A 12,204-nucleotide genomic window follows, 5' to 3' on the forward strand; every position below is an offset into this window, starting at 1 on the left:
GAAGAAACAATCTCAAAAATGCCATTTTCGATGATAACATTTTGGACACAAAAACTGTGTTGTTTTTAGAGAATACACCCTTTTATGGATGCAAACCAATTTTTATCCTATTAAACAGTACGTAATATGCTATTGATGAGAGGAAAAATCATCAACATGTAAGTGGTGGAACATTTTCAAATCTTGGGTTGAATTAGCCTATGGTTGAATTGCCGATTTTCGACTTTCTTTAGATAATTAACAAAAACACGAGAGTATTTGCTCGGTATGTTGAGAATATGTACACAGATACGAAAAAAAGTGAGAGAAACACATTTTCATAAAAAAAATCCAAGATGGCTACTTCACAAGTCCCCGTGGTTGAAGACATTGGCTGACAAATAGACAGAACAACAAACAAAACGTGTTCCTTATGATTTTGGTTGGTTTTCGCATTTACGGGAGTGTTCATAGCTACGGGCGATTGTATAATACCTATATTTATAAGTTTGGTTAGTCACATGGTAACGGGGATCTTTCATATCGAGCCCCAAACATACTTTCGACATATGCACTCCGTTGCCGCATGGAAAACTATTTCAATTTTTGTCGGAATTTCTTCACCTGTGGTTGTAATGGTCGAGGGTTTTCCAGCGCCCTGTAATAACCAAGGTAGTACAAGATACTGGAGATGTGCGCACACATTCCCATCGTTCTCTCTCCAACTGGGCACTGGCAGTAGTAGTCCTTTATTGGGGCCTCATCATCGGGTGAAACGGTGAACCGTATCCAAACGTTATATCTCGTTTGGCTTTTGTGTCGAGAATGTATTTCACATCGGAGAAGGTTTGGGGAGTGCTGGTAAAGCCACACCTCATAGTCTCCGTCATCACTTAAATGTTCGGCGATGTCACCAGGAACCAGAGATATCTGATACGTTCCACACGTAATGGTTTTCAAGTAATCGAGATCGAGACGGGGAAACAGTACGGAAGATGCATCTATCTTGACAAACTCGGACCTTGCCCGTCTAGATAGATCCGGATCTGTCTTGACTCTCTGAGCTAAACCATTCGGTGTTGTCAAACGGTCCTTCATACGTTCAGCCATTAGCCTATCTTTGGCATCTCTCTCTGGAGATCTCTGGTAGATCGGTCCTCTAATACCATTCAGACAGGCTGTGACGGTTCGAAGCAAAGCCTCGATGACATTGATAAAGCTGTTAGACACCAATTGCGTTCGGAAGAACGTCCAGTGTTTCAGACGACCATGATAGGATTCCACAATCCATCTCGATTTGGTGATAGTTCTGTCAAGATTTGCTTGGACGTCAGAATGTTGACTTTGACCGGGTTTCAGGTATGACGGCGTGCTAGCATTGAGGCCAGAGGCTTCGATAACTGGTTGGACATCTCTAAAACCTCGGTCAACGACAACATTGTCATCTGATTGTAGCCAAGTAACTAGCTTTTCCATGACTTTGTTTGTAATTGTAGCATCATTTTCGCTGCCAGTGAATGGTCCTACTGTGTCCAGAATGTAGCCATCTGGTAAGGCGATGCTCATGAATTTGAGATAGCTTCTCTTCTTCTGGCCACAGTAGGACATTCTATGGAGCTTGTGGTTGGAGCTTTTCTGGATATAAATATAGGTGCCATCTAATATGGCAGTGGCTTTATCTCCAAGAAATGCTTCTGAAAAGACAGTATTGTGCCCGAGCAACTGTTCTCTTGTCAAGTGATCCGGACCTAGAAATTGTGGGACTATCGATGTGTCTAATGCATGTACTATGGAGTGGAAAGTTTTGGACACACTTGACTTGGCAATTCCAAAAAGATAAGAACACTGACTCCAGGAAATGTCGGTTTTCAGTTTTACCCAGAACAGTAATAGAGCATCGTGTGTAGTCTTGGTATATATACCAGATGAAAGATATTAGGAACAGTGCGAGTGGAGTTCGAGGAACTGATCTTTGGACCAACCTGTCCAGGCCATGCATGCCGAGTCATCAAGAGAAGAAAAGCTTATTGCAAACGCAGACTGGTTCTGTGAAAGGACGTGCGACACCTCTAGGAGGTCATTAATGATTTCGGACGATTTTGATGGTAACTGAGATTCCAAGGAACCTCTACCATCAAGGACAACCTCTGTAGACGGATCTAAGTCGTTACCAATAAGGTGAATGGAGCAGACGCGGGATGAGGTGGGACACCACAGTTTGTGTGAATAGATCAGGTGATATCTTGCACGTTTTGGTAAGACTGATGATTTTGTTCCATTTATTGCAAAGGTAAGAAGACAGACACAGCATTTTTTGTGTGAAGATGATCCATTCAAAAGATCATGAAGGGTCAGCAACGGCAGGATATGGGACGGGGAGTCGTCGTCTTCCTCTATTTCCTGGTTCTGCTCAGGTTCAGGTTCAGGCTGATTTTTGTTCCGAAGATACTTCATGTAGCACTTCTGGCAAATAAGTGCTTGTTCCTTTGCTGACATCAATCCTTGTTGCACCAGCGTATCTAGGAGCCATTTATATTGTGGACTATTTACATTGCGTGCACTTCTGTTCTTATTGCCACTACGTTTCTTGAAGTATATTTGCCAGCCTTCTCCAACACATTTACCCTCCATCTTGAAACAATAACGATTGGTTTATGAAGCGTCGATAAAGTAACAAAATAGCAAGCCACCGATTATTTAGTCGTTAGATATCATAAAACTGTCATGAAAATGTCATGAAAATATCCGCTCTGATATTCAATATAAAATTTTGTATATAATAAGCTATATAATAGGGTTTCAGACAAGGTTGTTACTCATTTCCCCTTTTCTTTCAATTTACAACCACATTCAGGCGGCGATATGAGAACGTTCCACCACATGGAATTAGCTGATTTTTGGTACACATATGAAACAAGTAAAGCTCTATCCGATTTTGTGATGGAAATTTGCATCCAAAACTATATAACGGGAGAAAATTGCAATTTAATGGCATTTTTCTTCATAATTGTGTCCGTGCAAGTGCATTTTCATCCGAGAAAATTTTTGTTTTATGTTTTATGAATAAACACGATGTTTTGGAAATATTTATCAAAAGAAATTTATACTATGTTGCGAATTACAATTTCGAGATAACCTTCTTTTATTTACGACCTTATGTCTTTGATGCTCAAAATGACAACTTTATAAAAATACATTTTCACTGACATTATGAAATCTGGGTGTCGGAAAGGTGTAAAATTATTCTTCGGAAAAGAAAAAAAACTGTAGTTGAGCTAGATAAGAAATTATACGGGGGCAGGCTCCTATGGAGAATTAACATTACTGGAAACAGGCCCTTTCCATCAATTCCATACATTTTAAGCTTCTGTATAAGACCTTCATGCCAGACTCTGTCAAATGCTTTATTTACATCACAGAAAATAAACCTGAGCTCTTTTCCCTTGTCCATATTACTAGATATCTCATTATAAATAAACAACAATTGATTAACTGTGGAATCACCTGGTATAAAACCAGACTGATACTTTGTTAAGATTGAATTTTCAATTAAATAATTAAAAAGATATTTAAATATAATGTTTTCCATTATTTTACTGAAACATGAAGTTATAGATATTGGCCTATAGTTTAAAACATCATTAGATGACCCACTTCCTTTATATATAGCATTTATGTTTGATTGTTTCCAACTATATGGCAGTACTCCTGATTCTAGGGTTTTGTTGAAAAGAATACTAAGAGGTAAAATAAGAGAGTTACTAAGCTTTTTTACAATTTTAGGAACAATACCATCAGGGCAAGGTGGTTTGTTTACATTGAGAATACTAAGTTGGTCCATTACATCTTGCTCAGTGACATGAATATTAGTTAAGGAGTGGGGAGCATATGGTTGTGCTGTCTGGGGCAACTCAAGATCAGGTGATGATGTTGAAATATTAGTAAAGTGATTGTTGAGGAGCTCTGCTTTATCAATAGGATGACAGATAAGTTGTTCATTGGATTCAAGAGGAGGAATCGATGTAGATTTATTTGAGAAGTTAGTAATAGACTTTGCTATCTTCCACCACTTGTCTGAAGGGACTGTGTTTTCATTTAAAGAGTTTTCAAGAGTTTTAATATAATTCCCCTTTGCTTCACGAATTAAGCCAATCGTTTCATTCCTTAAAAATCTAAATCTCTCCCAAAAGTGGGGGTTATTTGTTAGTTTTGCTTTTTTATGGATTCTATTACGTTGTCTCATTTTCAGTCTGATAATGTTATTCATCCAAGGCTTATCATTTGGACGTATGGTTATAACTTTTGAAGGAATGAAAGTATTGACTTGCTCAGTAATTGAATCAAGTATAAATGAGTTGAATGTGTTAGAGTCTTGATTTGATGAAATGTTCAACCAATCAATATTGAGAGCATTATTTATGCTGTTAAAGTCAGCCTCATCATATTTTAATAAAGGTTTTTTATAGCTTACTTGTTTGAATAATGTAAAAGAAATTTGAGCATGGACTGGAGAGTGGTCACTGCAGAATGGTGGAGATACATGAGTGTTTTTAATTAGGTTCAGATTATTAGTAAAGATAACATCAATGGATGTGGCACTATCAGGCGTTATTCTTGTAGGTTCACTAATAAGGCTAGATAAGTTATGTTTAATAAGTAATCTTGACAAGTGATCGTTTAATGGAATATTCAACTTGTCTATATTAATATCACCTGTTAGTATAACATCCAATGAAGTATCAGTAGCTCTAGTTAATGAGTCATCTAATTTGACCCAGTAATCATCATTATTAGCAGGTCTATAAATACAACCAAGAAGAAATTTATGATTATCTACACGAACCTCGAGCCAGAGTAATTCAATATCATCTCTCTCTAATTCCAATCTTCTGTTTATAACGACATTATCTTTATGATAAACTATAATTCCACCACCAGGACCTGTACTTCTATCTTTTCTAAAAAGTTTATTACTAAAAGTTTGTAATCGAATGTCGACATCAGATATCTGTTGATTTAGATGAGATTCAGTTATACATACGATATCAATATTTTCAATAATTGATATTTTATTTCTGAGAGAACGCACATTTAAGTGAACCAGGTTTAAGTTATGTGGAAGTCCAGGATTTCTTTCGATATCATTACAACAGAATAAAAATATAAAAAGTGATACAAGGAAATATGATAAATTGTTAAAATATGTTAATAGAAATGTAATTGGATAGCCATGACAAGAATCCCTACAAAAATAATTAGATCTAGCAAAGCGCCAATAATCGACCGTAATTATTGCTGGTAACATAAAAATATAAAAAAATAGTACCCATTGTCAAATGAGAAAAAAATTGTTGGCAAGTAGGGTCGGTCGATCATCCAAGGCGGGTTTACGTTGTTAAATGAGTCTTCTGGTAGATGACATGAGCAGCAGTTGAGTATACATATAGGACAAATACAGGACATACAGGAAATTACAAATAGAACTTGCACACACACACACACACACACACACACATAAAACATTCTTAACATCATAAACTTCGAAGCACATGTACAAACTTTGGTAAACGGAAGTGATCATGACTCATCAAGGTGCAGTGGACGCTTGAAAGCATAGGTCCTCGAAATATTTCACCATGAATTTTAATACAAAATATTTATAAATACACACAAATAATTATAGATAAACAAACAATAAATTGGTTGAGTAGGGCAATTACATAATTATATATGTTAAATTGCTTTGAGTATGCGTATAAGAGAGGGAAAAGTAGTAGAATCTTTAATAAAAACGAGACTGTTTAAACTAACACAACAGGCCCCTGTGATATGTTCGCCTTCCTTTAGCTAAACGGAGCGAATAAGGTTATAACGTTGTAATACGGAACGTTTCCACGACTCAATATCAAACATTGATTCATTCGCATTTACACAGAAAATGCATTCAAACACTTGCTTGAGAAAAGCGAGCATACTGTTCAACATACAGTGTAGCGAATAAATACGTGACATTGGAAGTAACATCAATATATAGACTATAGTATTATACAGAAGGATTGTCAAAAAGGATTAATTGTACACAATAGAGTGATTGGATTTAAATATTCGTATCCACGGTAAGTCCGCATATAATATTTGGCAATTTCAACCTAGCAATATATTAGAATATAGCTATATTTTTGTTTGTTTGAATACCTATACAATTTTGTACAGTATAATACAGCGGAGCAAGCCAGCGCATGCACGTGCTAATACTTTACCAGATTTTGAACATTGAGTGCATTTTATAATGCACATGACAACAACAACGATACAGTGATAAAAAATAGTTAATAAAGATTCAGTCTAAAACAGTGGCAACGTTTCCTTATTTTTCACTACACCTAGTAGTACATTTTACACACGCATGCATGGCATATAATACCAATATTATCATTTGTACATATCGGAGTAATAGTGTGACAGAACAAGTGAATAATAAATAAGAAAGTTACTACTACCAGTTATATATATACATGTAAGAAGCAGTTGATGTGTATGTGTACCAAAATGGGTGCTACCGTACGCGTGTATTAATACATGTACAGCTGTTGTACATACCGAAATAGGTGCTATAGACATACGTGTATATAAATATAGTTATTCACATTATCTTCATAGACGACATAAAACAGACTTATATATGACAAATAGGTACATATTGCTAACATATACACTGATGCTTAGAACATAATACATATATTCAATATTTACATATTGGACAAAGAAACAATGTTATTTATCATTGGAAAGAGTGTCAAATCGGTTGGTTGAGGAGGATGGGGCTGAAGTACCAGGCCTAGATAGGTGTTTGGGTTTACGCTGGTTCTGTTGAGAGGCTAGAGTTCTGACACGGGATGGCGGATCGCGTCGACGCTGATCCTGCTGAAGGGGGTCAGGGTAGGAACCCAGTTCACTGAGGTGGGTAATTTGGGCCTTGGCCCCACTAGTATGCCTGATGACTATTCTACCATCATTAGTCCATGTTCCAGAAATGGCTCCTGTTGATTTAAGATAACGGGCCTTAGAAAATACCATCGCTCTCTGCTTTGTAAGCGCCTCGTTTACATATAACTTGTAGGGACGTTGAGAAGAGGGAGAAGAAGCAGTACTTTTGTCAGAGTCTTTGTTGAAGAGTGAGAATCTGGCTGCATATACTGAGGCACGTACACGATATGAGATGAATCGGACAATGATGTCACGAACTGACCAGATTTTGGACCCATCCTGTGGGAGCGGCTGATATCACTATCGGTTACCATTACATTAAGGAATGAATTACATGCATCAATAATAAAAGTGTCAGTGTTCTCATTTTCTTCCTCTGGGATGCCTCGAAACTTAAGACAGTTTCTACGAGAATATTGTTCCAGATCGTCCTGTCTGATCTGGAGATCAGTCAGTTGTTTCTGAATGTCGGAAATACCGAGCTTTGAAATTAATGTGTCCTTGAAAAGGTCATTACTCAAAAGTTGAGAAACAACTTCACTAATAACATCAGGGTCGGTGATTGCATTTAAAGTACTAATGCTCTTCTTTATAGCTGAATTCATGATGAATTAAATGATGAATATAGACACGGACGGTGTAGGATGACAGTACAATATATAGTTAATAGTTCATGTTAGCGAAACATGGCGGCTCATAGGTTGACCAGTGGTCAAGTATAAAGTATAAATAAGGGTATGTGGAGCTTACCCGGCATAAATAGAGTAGTTTGCAGGTCGAAATATATCCCACATCATCCAGAGTTCAAAAATAGCTTGTACGAGGAATCAAGGAGTCCATTATGAGTCCGGATTGATCACTTTACATTATAAAATAATGAACTGACCATAACACGTCCATTTCCTCCGGTCACCGGACTGACTCGAATGTTAATTCCTACCTTATATCTCAATTAAAATTGATCTTGCATTAATAGAATATTGAAATTGTAAAGAAAATTTCAATATAAGCTATACTACAATCGATCGTGGTCTCTGACCGATCTGTCTATAGATAACACAGATGAATCAATATCTGAGTCAATAAAATCGGATCAAGCAAACTTCTACTGGTTTTACCTACTCTCGGAGGCTCGTAAATAACATCAATGCAACTTACAGTAGCAATAATTATGAACAATGCGTGTTCTGGAGTTACAGTTCACATATGAACGAATCTCCTATGTTAAGTGTTTTAGTAGCTTAACTGGTCCAAATGGCCAAGGTGAGCTTATACCATACCTCGGCGTCCAGCGTCCGTCCGTCCGTCCGTCAACAATTACCCCGTGACCACCATATCAACCAAGTTTGATAAAACTTTGTATGCAGTCAGATATTGTCAAGATCTCAGACGTGTATGAAGATGGGAATTATTCGGCAGTAACTTATAGATTTGTTGCCCTTTGTAATAATATCATTATTAAAAAAAGTGGTTCACATGGGCCAAAATGTAAATCTTTTAAAAACACTACTAGTCCAGAACAGCTAATGGATTTTGCTTTAATTTGGTCTGGAGAATTGTTTGCTATTGTTACATGTTGAATGAATGGATATAGGATGTGACGCTCCTGGGGAGAGGCAGTTCAACAGTAGGAAAATATTTGCAATATAACGAAAACTAGAGAATTTGCAATAGAAACTGAAATATCCAGGGGAGCGATGCGTGCCCTCTGGGCTTCCTGCTTATTGAATCCAGCAGATTTTGCAGAAAAGTATTTACACCATTTGTCAGGTCTGTATGTGATACATAAAAGTATAATACCATTATAGAATGTTGTGTTTCAATCTGGCTCTATATCACCTCTCCTCCTAGAAATTGGAGGTCAGAAAGTCAGTCTTACTCTTAATTGCTCATTCACATAAACAAGAATCCCCACCTGCAAATACTCAGTCTAAGCATAGTGGACTATTAACACAAACTACATACAAACTGTTAGATGAAAAATGCCCGTCTAAGTAGTATTCTGTAAGGCAAATTATATCGTATTTACCTGCCAAGTCTTCCAGATATTCTAATATGTTTCCTACACGTCTGATGTTTAAATTAAAAACAGATATTTTATTTGGACCAGGATTTGACTCAATATCTACGTTAGTTAATAACAAAAGCTAAAGTGAATGCTAAGAAAATATGAAACAGGACACCTGAAGGATATGATGCAATATATTACTTTTAAGAAGCATAAAATCTAGAAAATTAACATTCATATTTATATATTTACATTCCTAATGTGGTTTGCTGATATGAACATACCAAGTGAAAACAACAAACATATGACCATGAATACACTATGAAAACCGTATGAAAACATTGTCTCTCGTGCAAATCACCTGATTAATCGGGTCATATTAATACGCCATCGACAGTAAGACAGGAAGAGTAGCTTCCCTTGGATCGATAACGTTGGTACGAGATAAGTGTTAAAAATATTGAATGATTGTATTTAATATTATTTTTACTTTAATACTTCTTTCTTTTTGTTTTATACAAAATTAAACAAAAAAGACCGGAAAATGCGGAACGACATTAAAACAATGGCGTGGTGCATAGGCGGGATCTTCCGGCTGTTCTAAAAATTTGGCGTTTCGTCGTATACATGACAAATTTTTCTTTTTAATAAAATTTCTCGTTTTCTCTATATAAATTTTTTAAATCAAGGTTATATGCGCGCCACGGGATATGTAGGTAGCTACTGGTATTCATAGCCGCAATGAAAATTTAAAAAAATCTATTCAATCCATATATGAGATAATTCGAAAAATGACTTAAGCCGACATCTGCCATAAACTCTAGCAAAAATATGTTTGTACACATATATGAGGAAACCAATTGCATCAACTTTGATTGATTTTAAGATGAGAATTTTACGATAAGAAAAGGTACCGCAGATTTACACGCACAGGACTTTACACCATTCATATGAAAAGGGGCACGGAAAAAATATATTAATTATAAATAATACACCAACAAGCAAACTTTAGTTGTCAGAATGTGACTATTACATACGATCATTAATAGACTTCTTATGGTAAATATGCTATTATTCTGCAATTATTGTTTCACATGGTAAAACAACAAAAACAAAGTAGCTATATAATGTCATCAGCGATGTAAACTAGATACAGAACGTACGTACACTACCAGTGAGGTATATAAACAAATGTATGACAATGGCAACACAGCGGACTGCAGAGGATCACACATTTACCTTATCAGGCAATATTTTGGTTTAAACATTGACATTTTAATATTTGTATTAACGTGAACTTGACCAGCATAAGTTTTGTGTATATAAACGAACGCACGTGTCAGAGGTCACGCGTTTGATTACATTCCTGTGAAATACAACAGGTGTATAGTTATAGGAAAACAGTAAACTTGTACACAGACGGTGACCAGGTGACTAACACGGGACATTGAAATATTATATTTCAAAAATAAACTACCTGGTAAAATTTGGAAAATGACAATTATAGTCACCATCAATGACCACATTTCACCTGTCAGTAGCAAGCCAATCGGAAATCAACTGTGATATAGCTCATAACCATACAAAGGTAAGATCAAATATTTACGATAAAGGAGAGTCTTTGCTCTTTAAACAAAAGAAGTCACATGATAACATAAAAGAATGTGAACTATAGGCATACATAGGTACATGTAGAGTGTACAGAATAAAACACGTGTACGTGCTTAAAACATTTACTACATTATATCCAGCGGGATATATCTAAATTGACAACACAACGGATAAACAAATATTACCTCCTACTACAATATCAACAAGGTGTAACACTTGATGATCTACGATTCATCGACTGTGGAACGGAAGAAGACCTGATTGGTCGACAGCTCGTTAAAGAATACCAACTATATTTGTCGACTAATCAAGTCTAATGCCGATCCACAGTCGATGAATCGTAGATCATCAAGTATTACACCTTGTTGATACAGTAGGAGTAGGGGCTAATATATCTTTTCTCTTATCACCAACCAGAAGCAGACGCCTGTAATAAAATAAGTATTACTGGTAAAAAAAGACATCAATATAAGATACGTTTCCCAAATTGAAAATGAATTACTGCCCAGGAGCAGACGGCTTTTGAGCCACTATCACAGTTGCTGACATCTATACTCATACATAAGTTAAGTTTGTAAGTCATTACTTTGTATTAGAAATAAAATAAAAACTGCTAAGATTACTAAAATTATCATTGCATACTGTTGTCCTGTTATATTGCTCTCTTTAAATATTTTGTATATGCAGGACAGACACACAGGAAATGTTCCCTATTCTCTACATTGTTTGGACAAACGGGACAAACCGCTACTCCATTGGTATATTGTAAACCGACTAGTCTCAATACGTAAAGGGAGACAACCAATCTGAATTTGGCCAATGTACTACGATAATCTCTAGGCATATCATACATTGCATAACAATCAGCGTTATATCTTTTTTAAATATACGTAGTGTTCCAAGTTTATGTTGATGACAATACTTGTCTAGCAACATATTTGTAAACCAAGTTGTTTCATCCACCCTCCTTAACTGTTTCTTGACATCACACACTTTAAATTAATGTAAGGACATGAGTCAGTGAACGTTTTCCAGCGCTGTTTTTGGACTCAAGCTTCCCATGAGTTACCACGAACAGATTGTGAACTTTATACAATAGTCGATTCGTGTCTGCGTTTCCAAGACGGAGATACAATCAGAATACTTTAAGTCGTGTTTCTGTTAAATATGTTGACCTTCCCATTTCGTTGTAGCTCCCAGTATTTGATGCAAGTTTAATTACGCCACGGAATAGTTTCATCCCACGATTTTTAATAATATCAGTCTGTGTTCCATTTGGTCCCAGATTGCTGGCAAAATAGTAGAATTTGCTGGATTAGGGAGTCAAGTAGCTTTGTGAAGACACGGTATGACATTCCTCCAGATGTAGAAAAAAATCTTAAAACTTAAAAGCAAGTTGCTGGTCAAACCATAGATTTATATATTTATAGTTTTCCGCGATATTTAGATTAAAACACTCATATTTCAAATGCTGACTGGAATAACGAATGTGCACAATTTTTGATTTGCTGTGGTTAACGAATAGCTTCCATTTGTTACGCCAAAGTTTCAGGTTTAATGTTGATGGCGTGAATAACACTATGCCATCGACGTAGAATAACGAAGCAATATTTAGGTTC

The sequence above is a fragment of the Pecten maximus genome, chromosome 13 (genome assembly GCF_902652985.1).
Source record: "Pecten maximus chromosome 13, xPecMax1.1, whole genome shotgun sequence".
Classification (NCBI taxonomy): domain Eukaryota; kingdom Metazoa; phylum Mollusca; class Bivalvia; order Pectinida; family Pectinidae; genus Pecten; species Pecten maximus.